At 34.3% G+C, this 17,496-nt stretch overlaps 1 non-coding gene and 1 pseudogene across 1 annotated transcript; one reads left to right on the top strand and one right to left on the bottom strand.

The window, feature by feature from the left end:
- Positions 1-2,602: 2,602 nt before the first annotated feature.
- LOC108451672 (L-ascorbate oxidase-like) lies at positions 2,603-7,360 on the bottom strand (annotated as a pseudogene).
- Positions 7,361-17,159: 9,799 nt separating this feature from the next.
- Positions 17,160-17,266, top strand: LOC128285828 (small nucleolar RNA R71). The gene has a single exon (XR_008276376.1). It is a non-coding gene; the product is annotated as a small nucleolar RNA R71 (small nucleolar RNA).
- The last annotated feature ends 230 nt before the right edge of the window (positions 17,267-17,496 follow it).

Genomic DNA, 17,496 nt, shown 5'->3' with positions numbered 1-17,496 from the left:
TACAAAGCCACACATATTTCTTATTTTATTCAATTTAGTCCCTAAACTTAGGATAAGCATATCTTTTGATATTTAGTTTTAGATCAAAATCTAATTTCACATTATTTCATTAGAAACCCTACACTTTCTATTCCTAGCATAATTTCATAATAGGTTTTCAATTTATTCAATTCAGTCCATAATGTAACAAAGTTAACTATCAAACTTATTAAGCTTTACAATCTAGTCATTTTCATGATTTAAGCTTAATATCTATCAAATTTAAGCCCAACTCATCAATTTCTCTATAATGGAAACTTGCTAAAAATTTAAAATTTGAACAAATTGATATATGGGCTAGCTAAATCAAGCTCCCATAATCATAAATTTATAAAAATTTGAATGAAAAGGCTTAATTACCTTATTCAATTTGGATGGCCGAATGACAAAGAAACTTGTTTTTTCTTTCTTCTTTCTTTTAGTAGCTCACGACTTGGGAAGGAAGATGACAAGGCCATATTTCCATCCACTAATTTGCTTTATATTTTAAGATGAATTATTTTAATTAATTAGATTAATCATGCTTAGTTAACTTAATTAAGTTTTTTATTTATTTTTTTGCCGAGTGGAAATCAACATAATTCTCCATTAAATTATATTAAAATTGGTTAAATAACCATTTTGTTCCTTTGAATGATTACTATCTAAGTCCCCATGTCTTTTCTTAATTAAAACTCTATAGTGATTGAACTTCAATATATTTTCATAATAACTCCATAAATATTTCTATTCAATATTTACGGACTTGGTTTATGAAAATGGGATTCCAAGATCACGTTTTCTAACACCACTAGAAACCAAGTTGTTACAGGTACCAAGTAGATGCAAGTTGCCAAGGTTAGCTACCTATGTATATATTAACCTAAAGAAAATTGAATAATACTTTTGAAGAAGTTGCAACCAACAACCTGTTCGGAGGTCAATGCCATCAATAATAAGGCTAAGATTTTGTAACATCCCGTTTTTTAGTGGTGTCAAAAACAGTGGTTTCGAAACCACAAATCCGACAAATGAGTTCGTAAATGTTATTAATTACTATTGATAATAGATTGAGGAATTTTGTATGAACTTCATATTGATATGTTTCATTTTAAATTGATTGGATATGCTCTTTAATACATCTACTAACCTTGTGGTATGTTGTGAATTGAAAGGAAAAGTATGCAGAATTTTAAATGAGTAATGTTTTAATAGTTTAATCATTTATGTTTTGTAAGTTAAGTTTCCTTTATACGAGCTTACTAAGCATTGGTTGCTTACATAGTTGTTTTTCCTTGTCTTGTAGATTGTTGGAAAGCTCGATCGGTTGGAATCAAGTTAGAGTATATTCACACTATCCATCCTTCATCTCGGTAGAAGATTTGGATATATTGATGTCGGGTTATAAATGGCATGAACTAGCCCTTAAGTTATTTTGTTTATGATTATGTTGTTTATAAGTTAGTTTGAGTAAGCTTTATGGTTATAAATATTTAGTACCTTTGATGCATGTTTGAAACTTGATGTGCTTTTGGTCATTAGCTAAATACCTTTAGTGATTAGCTTGATATATGGAAAACATGTGTGATGAAATGGAGACTTTGATAATGTCTTGTAAATTTTGAGTATGGATTTGTTTGGACATTTAAATTGTGGTAATAATGAGGGTACATTGGATAGGCAATTAGATCAAATTAGATGTGTGTTTTGGTCACTTTAATCATGCATCTTGAAAGCAAATCGCTTATATGTTAATGTTATGAAAAGAAATGGTTATTTGGTATGCTAGAAATATGCTAAATGGTTGAATTTGGAAATGATGAAATGAAACAATGTTGATTGTGGTTGTGGTACCTATTATTGGTACATTGGTTAAAACTTATTGGATGATTAATTTGGTATGTTTTGAGTGCGATTGGAATGTGTTTTGATCATATGAATGTTTGTAGAAATGGTGTGTCTTGGTCTGCAAGAATAGGGTTTTGAAATGACTTTATTAGGGGCAATTTGTGCTGCACACGGCCTGGGACACGGGCTGTCACAAGGCTATGTGCCACACACGACCACCCCACACGGTCATGTGTCATATTAATCTCAAGTGCATGTTTCACACATTCTGGCACACGGCCTGTAACAAAGCCATGTGACCCAAGTTAGTGAGTTATACAGGCAAAGACACGGTCTGGGACACGACTGTATGTCCTATAGTTTGAATGCTCACATGGATTGGGCTATGTCTTACGACCGTGTGACCCCTATTTTCAAATTTTCCAAACTTTTATGTTTTATTTTGAATTAGTCCCTAAATGTTTCCAAACTATTTTTAGGGTCTCTTAGGCTCGATTTAAGGCCTATAAGAATTTTTATGCTATAATTAAATTATGTTATCAAATGTTAACATGTAAATTATTTATTAATTTATGTTTTAATGTTAAATGTTTTGAATTGTACAATAATACTCCATAACCTTAATCCGATGACGAAGACGGGTTAGGGATATTACAGATTTGGTTTGAGAAAATTGAGCGACAATAATTTTTTTCCTTCTCCTTAGATGAAAGTACAAAAAATATTAAATTTATTAAATCTTTATATTCATGATAAGTAGGACTCCGGAGAGAACCCCAAGTGGTGTTTACCTTTCTCTAGAATAGGTTGAGTTTTTATTAGAGTTGTAAAAAAGAAAGAAAAAAAAGGACTAGGACTCGTTAGGAAATACAATAAAACATCACAAATTTATGAAAACTATGGATGGACCATGGCTTTGGTTTTACCACAACCATAATTAATGTTAGGTATATCTCCAATCTTTTCCACCCAGATTCAAAAACCACTAACATCCCAAGGAAGAAATGGGCTTCAATATGGTAATGGAAAAGTCATAACCTAGATTATCTGCTTGGAACCTTAAAGCAACCCAACCAAATGGATGAGGAGCCACTATGTTCTTCATAATTGGAACAACCAATTTATACTTTTCAACATCCCTTGACAAGTTGAATTTCCCTTCCCCATATCCCAGCACCCAAAAACCATGCCTATAAAGATGCCAGGGATGTGTCTCACTAACATTTCGCGTCATAGAATTTGCATTTTGCAATATAATATCCACGGTAGAGTTAAATTGCAGCTTGTAAATGGATGTGCTTGAGATAGCATTTGTGTTTTTTGCAACACTATAAATGTCAAAATTTGTAGAGTCGTAATCTTCAGGTGGTGGACTTGGATCAAAAACATCACTCATATTTTCTTTCAAGGCAATAAGGTAAGGGGTGGTTGGAAGGACATGGGAAACGTTGTTTAAGGACCAACGAAGTTAACCATTTATTGTGTTTTGTGGGTTGAGGAGTACAATGATCCTGTCTAGTTTTCTTGGAAGGGTTACAATGAAGCCTTTGCGAGCTTTAATGGTTAAGCTTTGGTTGAGTTGGGAGTTTGTGTCATTCCAAATTGGTCCTACGGGTGGATTGGTTGGTGGAGGTTGAAGAAAATAATTGGATAAGTAATTGAAAATCGCTAAGCCATTTGGGGTTTTAAGCTTACGACTAACTACATTAATGGTGGTCCAATAATTCTTGGATGGATCTTGGTTTGCTGTTACTAGAACTGAATATGTCTCCCGAGTATATAAATAGGTTTTCAGTGACGAAGGGTTCCACATATTGTCCATCAGCTTCAATAATTGTCATATCATGGTCCTGCATTTCACAACAGGACAATTGTTTCAAATTCCAGTTCAATTGTCAGTTAGTGTAAGTAGTCTGCAATGTTACTGATTTATTCAAACGAAAATAATAAATAATATAAAATAATATATTCTTTATGAATAAACAAATAAGATAAGTTCATTTAATGAAATTTTATTTTATATATGTTAGAAGATGTGTATATAGAGTTCTTGGGCTTGATATTTTTAGTGTAGTAATTTCATTTGATTAAAATTTTAATATTTTATATGTATTTTAGAATTTTTCTTTTTTATTAGAATAATTGTGTTAAAAGTATGTATCAATCTAAAGAATTGTGTTATGCAAAGACATAACATTTAGTGAAAGATAATGTTATGTAAAAGCACAATTTATGCTAATAATTGTGTTATGTAAAGGCATAACATTTAATGTAATGTTGCATAACACAATTTACCGGGTCTTAATTATCATAGATTACAATCAACGAATTGTGCAATAAATAAATCTCCAGTTAATGGTTCGAGATACTTAATTATAGAAGAAAATTTATAACCAACATATATTCTCAACCTCCTTTGGGGACCCATGTTTGTGTGTTGTGATGAAGTTTTTGGAAAATATACTACACATCCAAAAATTCTAAGATGAGAAATATTTAGCTATTGACCAAAAGTCAATTGTAATAAGGAGTTTTTATTATAACTTATTGACTTGATGCGTGCAAGTGTTGTAGCATGTAAATCAACATAATCTTATATTGAAATAAGAAACTTCGTTCTCATAAGTAATGATTTAAATATTAACTAGAGACATTCAATAAATGATTTCTCTAAATAATTATGTATATAAATAACAAGCTTTGCAAAAATTGTTCAATTTTATATACAGCAATCATTAAAAGCCTTAGATATAAAATTACCATTAGCAATACTAATTGTCTTAATTATATAATCTAAAAATATGATTATTTAAATAAATAATTTTTCAAACAACAGGTTACAAATTGATAACACACATGTGATTATCATGTTGATGTATCTACCAAAATCATATAATATCCTGGAGGGATGAAACCATTTAAAGAAAGTATCTAATGCCTCATAGTCTATTTTGATTACTTTTCTTTACATTATTCCTAACAATTTAAAGTGGCGGATATTTACACGTATTTAACACAGACACGTATATTCAAAGAATTGTATGTTGTACTTGAAGAAACACGAAGAGTTGGAATAGGATACCTCAATTTGGAAGCTAAGAGATGATAAGGATGTCAAGCTAGCAAGCCTTAACCGATAAGTTTTTCCAGGAATTACAGTAAGTGTCGAGGGAGAACATTGAGGATTTGTTGAGTTACAAATACCTGGTGCTAAGCCAGAACAATTGTAGTTCCCTTTGCCATTTATCAATAATGACTGAAATATAACCAAAAAGAAAAAAAGAATAGTTTAGACAGGTTGTGCATATTCAAGTGTTGCATGGGTAGTGTGTTGATATACCCGAGGCTCGCCAATCCATTGAAAAGGAATGGAGGACAAGGCAGTTGATTGGTCATAAGCTGAATGATGGTACCAATCGCTGAGAATAATCCCATGATCCGCATCATAGTTGAAGGGCTCTGTCACTCCTGGAACTGAAACATTTATCATCCCATATAATCCTCCTCTTTGCAACCCATAATGTGAATGGTACATGTATGTCCCCGCCTAATGTTTAACCAAATACAAACTTAGGTGTATGTTTGGGCTTTAATATCATTAAATTTAATTAACACCACATGCTAGTGTTACACATCTAATCTAAAATTAATTTTAAAGGAATAATGATTATGAATACTAGGTTATTCACATATTCAATTTGCGTGAAAATATTATATAAAAATTATATTTATATATACAAAAAACTAATAACACGTTGCTTAAAATGACAAAGTTGAAGTTTTGAGACTTTTAAGTCTCATTTTCTAGTTTGTTCTATGCTTAAATTGTTATTTATAAATTTTATATACAATGTAAAACATAAAAATATCTTTATAAGAATATTTATTATTTTTCAAAATAATATTTAAAAAATTAACTGAATCAATATCAATTTAACATGATTAAAATATTTAACAGATAAAAAACTCAATTCAAAATTGATTAATTCATTCCATTTTAAAAATTGAAATTATTAATACAATTAATCTTTTAGTTTTATGTTAAAGACAACATTAAATCATATATATATATATATATATATATATATTTGGTATTTATTTAACATTAGATATTTTAAGTTTTATTAAAATGAATGGAAAATTTAAAATCTTAACCTTGGATATGTTTTATTTTTTACATTAGAACAATAGATTGAAACTTTGAAACTATGGCAAGAATCCAAATAAAATTAATTTACTATAAACGAAAAGATGTACTTTTTAATTTAAAGTTTAATTGATGTGAGATAAGATGATTGTTACCCTGGCATGATTGCACACTGTGTAACGCCATCCGTTCCATCACTCCAAGGTGTTCCACGCTGTTTTCAGTAGCTCACAAACATAATTGATTCTATTAACAATTTTCTATTATATCATTTAAAACAAGTAGGTAAAATAATTCTCCACTTTCTCTTAATTTCAAATTTTGGCAAATTGATCCTTAAAATAGTTAAAGCAATTCAATTTTTTTCAATTTCAAAAGTGAATAACTAATAACAATTAATCATGACGCTAATGTCTTTCATAAATTGTACATAACTTTGATTAGTATAATAACAAATTTTCATACTTAGATAACTTTACAAATTAATCTCTAAAATAGCTAGATTAAGTTGTCCCGATCTCAAAAATATAAAAACTACTAAAAAAGGGACTTGAATACTTTCCTAATTTGGCCAAGAAAGCTTGCTTTCTCTTTCCTAGGGTTTCCATGCAAAATATTTGAGGAAGATGATGATAAATGATGATATTTTCATCTTTTTATTATTTATCATCTTTATTTTTTATCTTTCCAATTTTGTCCTTTTCTTTAATTTTATTTTCCATGGATGAATCATTATCCTTAACAACTAAGTATTTTTAATTGTCTAATTACCATATAATAACCTCTAATTTAAAGTTCTAGCTATTAAAACTCAACTTTTACACTTCGTGCAATTTGGTCCTTTGTCAAATTAAACATGTAATCGTTAAAATTTCTTTACAAAATTTTCACACAATATTATTATCATACTGTAGATCATAAAATATTATTAAAATAATTTTTTTTCTTTCTAGACTCAGATTTGTGGTCCCAAAACCACTATTCCGATTTTGTCAAAAATGAGCTGTTACAACTGACTTTCTTCAAATTTATCATATCATAACTCATTTTTACTGTCTTGACGAACTTCATTGAAAACCACCACGATGTTAAAACTCACATCACAAAACCTCTCAACACTCAGTTACACCCTATTTCCCCATATTTATTAATCACACCTCATATACCTAACATAGGTATATATTCAAATATGTTATACTCATTTTCTTAACCAAATCATACTCATTACACATTTCACACCCACATCAGATGATCATGTATCATAATATATATCTCAGACACACATACATAGTTGCTTTACAGAATCATATACATCCATACATACAGCCCACTACATACCAGACTCATGAGGACACTATATCAAGATCTCATACATATTTTCAACAGTCAAATCAAGTACTCATTCACTGATACTAGAACATTGATTACAAAGATTTATCTAGAAAAAATTGTAGGATTCGATATTAAAGACTCACCTACTATAGCTATGTAACCCCCCAAACTCAATCCTATTCACAGGGTCTGAGTTTCGAGTGTTACTTCGCAAGGCTAAACCATTAAGAAAAGAATTTACAATTTCTCATATCCTTAAGTATGTGATTTGACAATTAAATTAGAAACTTATTGTATGAAAACAAGGGAAACAACTTAAAATAATCTTATTACAATAAACTCGATACAAATCCTTACAGAATGGAAGTTTATTTAAATACAAACTCAAAAGGTGTATTCCTAGACTATGCCACATCTCCACTGTATACATAGTAGCCCACTCCGCCATCACCTTGGTGAACTCCTGGCATCATCCCTCCAAGCGAAGTCTTTTCTCAAATATTTGAAAGGCAATAACAAATCTTGTAAGTAGAAGAGTACTTAGTGAGTTCATTATAACATTACCTTGATGGATACTTTGCACTCTTGTATGAAATTTTGGGTGCCAATTATTTTGTATCATTTATTCCAGTGGACACCACTACAATTTACCATTCTCTTATATACCAGATATCATGCTATTATCATACTCAATCTTCCTTATTTAACTAAATGGGGAATCCTTTCAAACGTTTCATAAATCTTTTGTCCCACAATAACTGTTTAATAGAACATACCCCTAAAAATCACTTCCAACAATCCATGCCTCAACCCATACTGTAACATTACAAATTAGGGTCTAATCAAAATAGTGGTTTTGAGACCACAAATTCGAAGTAGAAATCATTATTTTATGATTATTACAAGGTCTATGATATGATTCCATGCTTGTGTGAAAATTTCATGAAGAAATTTTATGAGTAAATTGTCCAATTTGACTTTAGGGACTAAATTGAATAAGTTGCAAAGTATGTGTTTCTAGAAGATTTTAGTATGAAATAGCTTTGGATTATTAATTAGAGGTCCCTAAATATCAATTTTCCTAATTTCTATTTTTATGGACAAAAATGGGCATGCATGGATAAAATTTGAAAGTTTAGTAAAAAGGGCATTTTTGTGATTTAGTTAATAAAATAATAGAAAAGGAAAAATCAACCAAATTTGCTCATCTTCTCCATGCCATAGCTGAAATTCTCCAGCTCTCCATAGCTAGGGTTTTTTAATTTTTCAAGCTTGGAAGTAAGTCAATCTTAGCCCCGTTTTTAATGTTCTTTGCATTTTTGAGATCCTTGAAGCATGATTTAGCTATTTCTACCCTTTATTTGAACTAGGGTTTATGTCCAAAAATTTACCCGTGTGTGTCATGCATGTATTTTGATGATTAATGGAGGAATATGAAAGTTTGGAGTTAAATGAACATATTTTTCTAAGTGATTTTTCATGAAAACACCTAAAATGACTTATTTGTAAAATTTGTAAAAATAGGTGTTAAAAATGTGATTTGATGAAAAATGTGGGCTGTTATAAGAGGGAATATGAATTGGCTAGGCTTGGGTAACAAAGAAATTGGACACATTTCACTTTACGAGCTTAGGGACCAAAGTGTAAATATGTGAAAGTTTAGGGGAAAAATTATAATTTTGCCAAAGTATGATTTATGTACTTTAAATAAGTGAAATTTGCTATTATAGATCAAGAAAAATGGAGTCTAGGCCTAGATCGGGAAAAGAAAAAGATCTTGGACTAAATCGAACTAATTGTCCATATTTTGTACTAAGGTAAGTGCGCGTGTAATTGATATAGCATTTTATTATACGTCTAACCCTTAATGTTACATGAGTTTTATAATGTCTTCGTGAGTATCATTGATGTTTTCCGAAAAAGATTTGAAGAGATGAAAGTTGATTGAACCTTAGGAATACTTAGGGCATACATATCATGATATTTGGGTTGATGAGATCCCGTATAAGACCATATCTGGGATATGGCATCGGAATTGATATATGATCCCATGTAAGACAATGTTGGGGACATGGCATTGGCATCGATATGAGTACATCGTGTAAGACCATAGCTAGGCTAATGGCTTTGATATGTGTGATCCCACGTAAGACCATGTTTGGGACATGGCCTTGGCATCGATATGTGGCCCAATGTAAGACCATATCCGGGATATGGCATTGGCACCCTACTATGTGAATATAGTTCCCTGAGTATCCTTAGTATTCCAAGTAGTTCAACGAGTAGTCTAAGGATTTGTCAAAGAAATGACAAGGTATGAACATGTCGAGAGCGTATAAGTATGTACGGCATGCTCGTAGTTATTGTGATTATGAAATGAAAAAATCTTTGGTAAGATGAGAATGAAGGAATTATGATCTTGAATTCTATTGACTATTATGTAAATCAAATGAGATAGGATATGACTACAATTATTATTAAGAATGAGAGGAATCCAATTATGTTATGCATGTGTATGAAAATTGCTCGCGAGGTTTCGTGATAGGTTTTAAATATTTATAATTACTCGTTCTTGAACTAACTATTATCGCGATGTAGGCAAGTGTACCTATCGAACAGTAGTATAGTTTTAGCAAGACCGAATTGTCGAACCCAAAGGAACTAAAATGATTGTCTTTTTATTATCTAGCCTAAGAATAAAGAGGTTTTATTTTAATAACTAATTATCTAAACTAAGAACTCACAGAGAAAAGAATTGGGGAATTGCTTTTGGGAAAATCGATTGAATGAAGACAATACCTAAGAAAAAATCCACCTAGACTTTACTTGTTATTCTGGCTCCGAATCGGACGATTTATTCATTCAACTTGTTCCGTAGAGATCCCTAAGTTATGTTATTATCCCTATTCAAGACTAATAACATCTAATCCCTAGATTGAATAACCAAGACTTTTCTCTAATTAACACTCTAAGGTTGCATTAACTCGATCTATGGATCCTCTTATTAGGTTTCACCCTAATCCGACAAAATCTTGTCACCGTATTTCTAGGCACGCAATCAACTCTGCTTAATTATGACAAAAGTACTCTTAGACATGGTCTATTCCTCCTCTGAATAAGAGCATGCCTTGAATTAGTATCCTGGGATATCAAAACAATAATTAAGAACACATAATTAAGAACAAGTTAAATATTTATCATACGATTCATAAAATAATAACAAGATTCGTCTTAGGTTTCATTCCCCTTAGGTATTTAGGGGTTTTAGTTCATAACTGAATAAGAAAACATCTTAGAAGAATAAAGAATACAAAACATAAAGAAAACCCAAAACTCCTGGAGGGAAATTGAGGAGAGATCTTCAATCTTGATGATAAATCCGGCTTTCGAGATGGATCAATCGGCTTCCTTGGAGTAATCCCTTACCCTCTCTTCTCCGTCTCCCTTTTCTTCCTCCTCTAGGGTGTATTTATAGGCTTTGGAATGCCTAAAGGCCCTCAAAATTAGCCTTTTTCGAATTGGAATCAACTTGGGCTCGGCAGGGACACGCCCGTGTACGATTACTTCAGGCCATGTTGAAGCCTGTTAGAATGGCACGGGCGTGTGCTATACCAGTGTGAGTCGTGCTCCAATTCTGCCAGATTGACACGGCCGTGTGGTCTGCCTGTGTGATGAGGTCCAGGCCATGTTGATCTCGTACTTTGGCCCATTTTCTCCGTTTTTGGCCCGTTTCTCGCTCTTTTCGCTCTCTTATGCTCTCCTAAGTATAAAACATGAAATTAAAGTATTAGAAGCATCGAATTCACCAATTCTTATGGAAAATCATCCATAAATTGCATTAAACATGGGGTAAAAATATGTATAAATTACGGTTTATCAAATACCCCCACACTTAAGCATTTTCTTGTCCTCAAGCAAAATTCTCAACTCATAATCAAAATAATTTCTCCTCAACTTATAATTCTTATCGATAATATCTCAAGATAATCCATAGGTAATTATACATTGAGAATTCAACTAAAAGAACATAAAAGTTTCAAACATTCCAAGTTGAGTATTTAATCATGCAACCATAGGTGTCTCTCCGCATCTAAGTAATTATTTTTGATTTAGAATATCACAGAGTTTCACATCATCACTAAAGATTCACTCAAATCACTTGAGGTGTTTAAGGACAATAAAAGAAGCACTCAATAGTCAATAATGAAAAGTCATTACCATAAGCTTGCATGAAAATCAAATCTCCACCACTATAATTTAAGATGATACATCAATCAAAAGGTCTTTAGAGGGTTGTAGTGAGGCTTGGTTAGGGGGTGTGGTCACAAGCTGAAAGAAAAGGTTAGAATCAAGATTAAATTGAAAAATTGCCTAACTAGAAAAAGAGTTAATCTTCACTTGCGTACAACAGAGCTTCTCTCAAAATATGAAATTACAAATATGTATACATAGTTTTTTTTTTTTAAGAATAAGTTAAAATAATATAGACTAACTATCAAGAACAAAACATAGCTAGGCAATCCATTCAACTCAAATCTCGACAAAAAATAGGGATTAATTTAAGGGAACAATAATAGGTTAAAAGTTAATATTAAAGGTAATACAAGAAATGGGTTGTTAAGCTCAAGGGGGTTTAGTAGGGGTTAATCGTGGAGGTAGGCTTTTCATGGCATGAGTGGGTTAATCCTAAGTGCCTTAATCATTTTGGCATATCAAATCAAATGGTATGGTCTCGACATGCATAATCAAGCAAGTTCTAGAATAACAGTTCAATACTGACACACTCAAAGCAATGATAAAAGTGAGCATGAAAGAATTAAGAGATGCTCAAAAGGCTCAAAAATCTCACAAAAATTATGGCTTTTTGGTGTTTAGACTCGTGAATTCCAATTCAAAATAATACCTATACTTGGGGAAACAACCTATAATTTTAAATTCTTGAAAATCAATTTATCATGCTTGATTCTCTAATGTCTTAAAGTTTAAATAGTCAATGCATAAGTCCCTATGTTTTAATTCAAGATATATCAATCAAAATCATAAACCAATCAAAATTTATCCTAAATATGATATGAGAGCTTTTCAAGAGAACAAGGCAGTCATTCAAGGATTTTTCTGATAATGAAATGAATGCCTCCCCCCACACTTAAGATGTACATTGCCCTCAATGTACAAAAATAGATATTAGAGTATAAAAATAAGTTAGGGAGAGAAGTGAAACTTCCTGTATGATGAATTCCTCGAACTAGAGTTTTAGAGAGTAATTGGTTCGAGAGTGGAGAAGGATACTCCGGCGGTCGTAAAGGTTCATTAGTCCATAAGTCCTGCGCCAAAAGAATATATATCTAGTGGTAGCTATGGTCGTGGTCGACCAGGACATGGCAGTCGTAGAGAACCTTTCCCGGTGGAGTTTTAGTTCCTATGTGATGTTGAGCTTAAGAGCTCTATATAACTGTGATAAAATCAGGAACTTTTTAGGGGATATTAGGAAGAATAAGTACTCGAAAAGAAATAACCAAAATTAATAATTAAAAATAAAATTCTAAAATCTAACAAAAATAAAAAGTAGTTTCAATAAAAATTAAAAACATAAAATAATAAATAAATATTTCTAAACATCTTCATCGCTGGATGGTTCGCGAGGTGGGACTGGTGATGAATGTGGAGGTGCTGACAAATCTGCTGTAGAGTAGCATCAATGTTGTCAAATCATTGAAAACACTACTGCTCGAATAGGGTGAGGAGCTCAGAGATGTCAGCATATGAAGCCGCCGCATGAACTGGATGAGAGGGTGGTAGTGGCTGAGTCGATGGGTCCTCATGCTGTGGGGGGACATCATCAAGAATGTCCTCGTAGGCCTCCTCCTTAGTAGATTGGGCGAGACAATACTAGGGAGGGTAGGTTCCTCGGCACCTCTCGAGATGCCTTGTGGAGACATCTGGCCGATGAGAGTGAGGGATGATTCTTGGGCCGCGATGTTGAGGAGCCCAAAGTGTCGTGTCAGCCTAGTCACGTAGGGGCCAATGAAGATGACCCCCTTTCGATGCCGCTCTGTCTGGTGCTAAATCGCAAGGGCGATGAAATAGGCAAGGTCGATGACGTGCCCTTGCGACATACACCATAAGAAGTAGACTTCGTGGGTGTTGACGATGCCAGTGCTCTCTCGCCTCCCTGTAATCATGTAAGCTAAAATAGCGTGTAAGTACCTCAGAGATGGTGGGATAACTGATGCCTTGGAGCGGCTAGGATTGTACGAGGCCGTGCTAGGCGCCAAAGTGTGCCAGCACTTCGAGGGAGAGAAATGTATGTGGCGACTGAGAGCATATAGTTCATTCTCCTCTCGAAACTCCTCCGTATATAGGCCTAAAGCAGCACTGAACTCTGGGACGCTTAGCTAGCGGATTAATCTTCCTAGGCGAAACTGGACCGTGCCAGGATCATCATACCTTATCATTACGGTCTGGAGATGGAACATTAAGCATAGTTCCATCGTGAGCTCGAGGTATGTCGGCTCGATAATCCCGAAGAACAGCTCCCAAGGGTCGGTGGTTAGGAGAGCCCGAATCGCGTTAGCCATCTGGACTTGTTCTATGGCAGCCCAGTCGATGTAGCGGCCCGCAATTAAGGATCGAGCCCAAAGTATTTGGAATAGTTCTTCCTAGGGCCCTCGGGGAAACTGTAGGAGAGGGTGACTGATTTTTGCGGTTGGGCCCACGGAAGAAGACGTTCCTTTCCTCTTTTTCGAAGCAGGTACGGCGGTTTTCTTTCCTCTTGACGATGACATGGTTCCTGCGATTAGAATCATCAAGTCATCTTGATGAGTGGTCGAAGTAAAAGGAATACAATTTCCAACTAAAAAGCAAACTTTCAACCACAACCAAACATAACTAATATAATAATTTCATGACTTTGTCATTGTATGTAGTAATGGCATGTGTAAAAGAATGAAGCTTTCTTAACAACATGAAATGTATAAGAAATAATTAAACAATGCAAATTACATGAGAGATATTGGCATGGGAATATCATGAGAATGAGCATGGTAAAATCATGGGTATGAAGTTTCCTAATCACTTGATTCAACATGCAATGTATAATAACTAACTAAAAATGCAAACTAAATGATAAAGTAATGAACAAAAATGGAAGATAGTTCAAAAGAAATTGAAATTATTGTAATAATAAGCATTAGTAATAAGTAAAATAGAAGTGAAAAGAGTAAACAAATGCTAAGGGAGAGAGATTGGGCGTCAAAAATGGAGTTGAAGGCGATGCACGGGCTTGGCAGGGGGCCGTGTGGAGTTGCAGCGGCTAGGGTTAGGGTTTTTGAATAGGGAAGAAAGTGAATAGTACAGGGTATTTATAGATTTTGGGGCACACAGCCATGGCACAAGCTTGTGTCCCCCAATTCCAGCCCGTGTTATTCGCGAATTTCAAATTTGGGCGTGTCTGACATTTAGTACACGCTTGTGCTCCTCGGGCGTGTGGGTTCACACGGCCATGTTGCACGGCTGTGTCTAGCATCATACGCTTCTCCCACGCCCATGTTAATTTAACAAGTTTGACCACGGGTGTTAGACACGGGCGTGTCGCACGCCAATGCTAGTTTCTCAATTTCAACCACGGGTCTTCCACACGGGCGTGTCGCACGCCCGTGTTGGGGAAATCTTTTGCCATGTTTTCACACAGCCTTAAGCACACCCATATGCTTGGCTGTGTTTTTGTGGAAACACCTGTATTCAAGATTTCTATTTGAAAGTTAGGATTTAAAGACCAAAATTCAAAGAAATTAATATTGTTAGTGCTCGGGTTGCCTCATGAGAAGCGCTTATTTATAGTCTAAGCTCGACTTACCTCTTCGTTGTATGGCCATGGTGGTTCGAGGAGTTTATACTCCTCATTCCTAATATCAGTCTCATCAAAATAAGGTTTTACATGAGTGTTGTTTACCCTAAAGTGCTGAACCTGGGATGACTTACCTCCACCGTACCGAATGGAAAAATACTGAGTACCATAAGAGAGATTTCCTCATTCGGTGTGGTAGTGACAATGTGGGGATCTGCGGCATCTAGTAAGACTTTATCAATAACCTTAAGTTGATTTGGAGAGGATCGGGATCGTTTTGACGTAGTTTCAGTTTATCGTGTGTTCTCGATTTATGTGCTCGACAGTCGTCTAGCTCCTCTATCCGTAGCCTTCGTTCTTCATGAATGTGTCCTCTATCATTTCTGGAACATGGCTCGTGAACTTCAAAGAAGCTCAATTTTTGCAAAGTCATATTGTCAATTTTAGTGGATTAGTGTGGACCATTACCTTCAATGTTTGATGTGATGCCAGAATTACGAGCTTGAAGGGTGATCATTTCGTCTCCCACACGAAGTGTAAGCTCACTTGTGCCAACATCAATAATTGTTTTAGCATTTGTTAAAAAGGGCCTCTCTAAAATCAAAGGGGTGTTATTATCCTCCTCTATGTCTAGAACAACGAAATCAATGGGAAATATGAACTTATCTACTTTCACTAGTACATCTTCAATAATACCCCTAGGAAATCTTATAGTTTTATCTGCCAATTGAATGGTCATCCTAGTTTGTTTAGGTTTCCCAAGACCTAGTTGCTTAAACATTTTGTAAGGCATGACGTTAATACTAGCCCCTAAATCAGCTACTGCATGATTTATACCTAAACTACCAATTAAGCAAGGAATATCTTTCAATTTTTGGGGTAGCTTATTCTGTAGAATAGCTGAGCAGATTGCATTTAGCTCCACATGTGACGCTTCGTCCAACTTCCGCTTATTTACTAAAAGCTCTTCTAAAAATTTCATTGCATTCGGCATCTGCGACAGAGCTTCAATAAACGGTAAGTTAATATGTAATTTTTTAAAAAGTTTAAGGAATTTACCGAATTGTCCGTCTGAGCGGTATTTCTTTGTCGCATTAGGATATGGGACACGAGGTTTATATTCTTCATTCACCGTTTTGTTCTGACTTACCTCACTTTTACCTTTGTTCACCATAGTTTCTTGCATCAATTCTGGCTCAGGCGCAATGAATCCTTCCTTATCTTGAGTACTAATTGCGTTGAGGTGTTCCTTTGGGTTAGGTTCAGTATTACTTGGTAAGCTACCTTGTGGTCGTTCGGAGGTTAGTTTGGGTAGTTGGTCTATCTGAGTTTCGAGTCCTTAGATCGATGCTTGTTGATTTTTAAGTGCTGTCTCGGTATTTTGGAAACGGGTTTCTGACACTGATATGAATTTCGACAGCATCTCCTCAAGGTTCGGTTTCTTCTCTTGTTGATAAGATGGTTGTTGAAAACCCTGAGGATTTTGTGCCTTTTGATTCCCTTGACCACCCCAGGAGAAATTTGGGTGGTTCCTCCAACCTGCATTATAAGTATTACTGTATGGGCTAGTTTGAGATCTAAAGTTATTGTTACCCATATAGTTGACTTGTTCCTCTTCGATTGTAGGATTGAAGGATTGATATTCTGTATGCACACCTCCTCCACTTGAGTCACACTTCATTACTGGATGTACCTGCATAGAACCAAGTAAACCATTAATCTTTTTATTGAGAAGTTTTACCTGATTTGACAGCATAGTAACTGAGTCGACGTTATAAACGCCGGCTATTTTTGTTGGCTTAATCCTCATGACTTGCCATTGATAATATTCAGTGACATTTCTTCAATGAATTCATAAGCCTCTTCAGGTGTTTTGTTGTTGATGGTTCCTCTAGCAGCTGCGTCAATCATCTGTCTTGTCGAGGGATCCATACATTGTAAAACGTTTGAACTTGCAGCCATAGAGGTAACCCATGGTGAAGGCACCTTCACAATAGATCCTTGTATCTCTCCCATGCATCGTAAAATGTTTCTAAGTCCATCTACACAAAAGAAGAGATATCATTACGTAACTTATCCGTTTTAGCTGGCGGAAAATATTTTAATAGAAATTTTTCAGTCATTTGTTCCCAAGTAGTGATAGACCCTCGTGGTAACGAGTTTAACCAATCGCTTAGCTTTGTTTCTCAAAGGAAAAGGAATAATCAAGGCGAATGGCATCATCAGAAATGCCATTAATTTTGAAAGTGTCACAAAATTCTAGAAAATTTGCCAAGTGAGTGTTGGGATCCTCATCCTACAAACC

The sequence above is a fragment of the Gossypium arboreum genome, chromosome 12 (genome assembly GCF_025698485.1).
Source record: "Gossypium arboreum isolate Shixiya-1 chromosome 12, ASM2569848v2, whole genome shotgun sequence".
Taxonomy (NCBI): domain Eukaryota; kingdom Viridiplantae; phylum Streptophyta; class Magnoliopsida; order Malvales; family Malvaceae; genus Gossypium; species Gossypium arboreum.
This window is presented reverse-complemented; position numbering and strand designations above follow the sequence as displayed.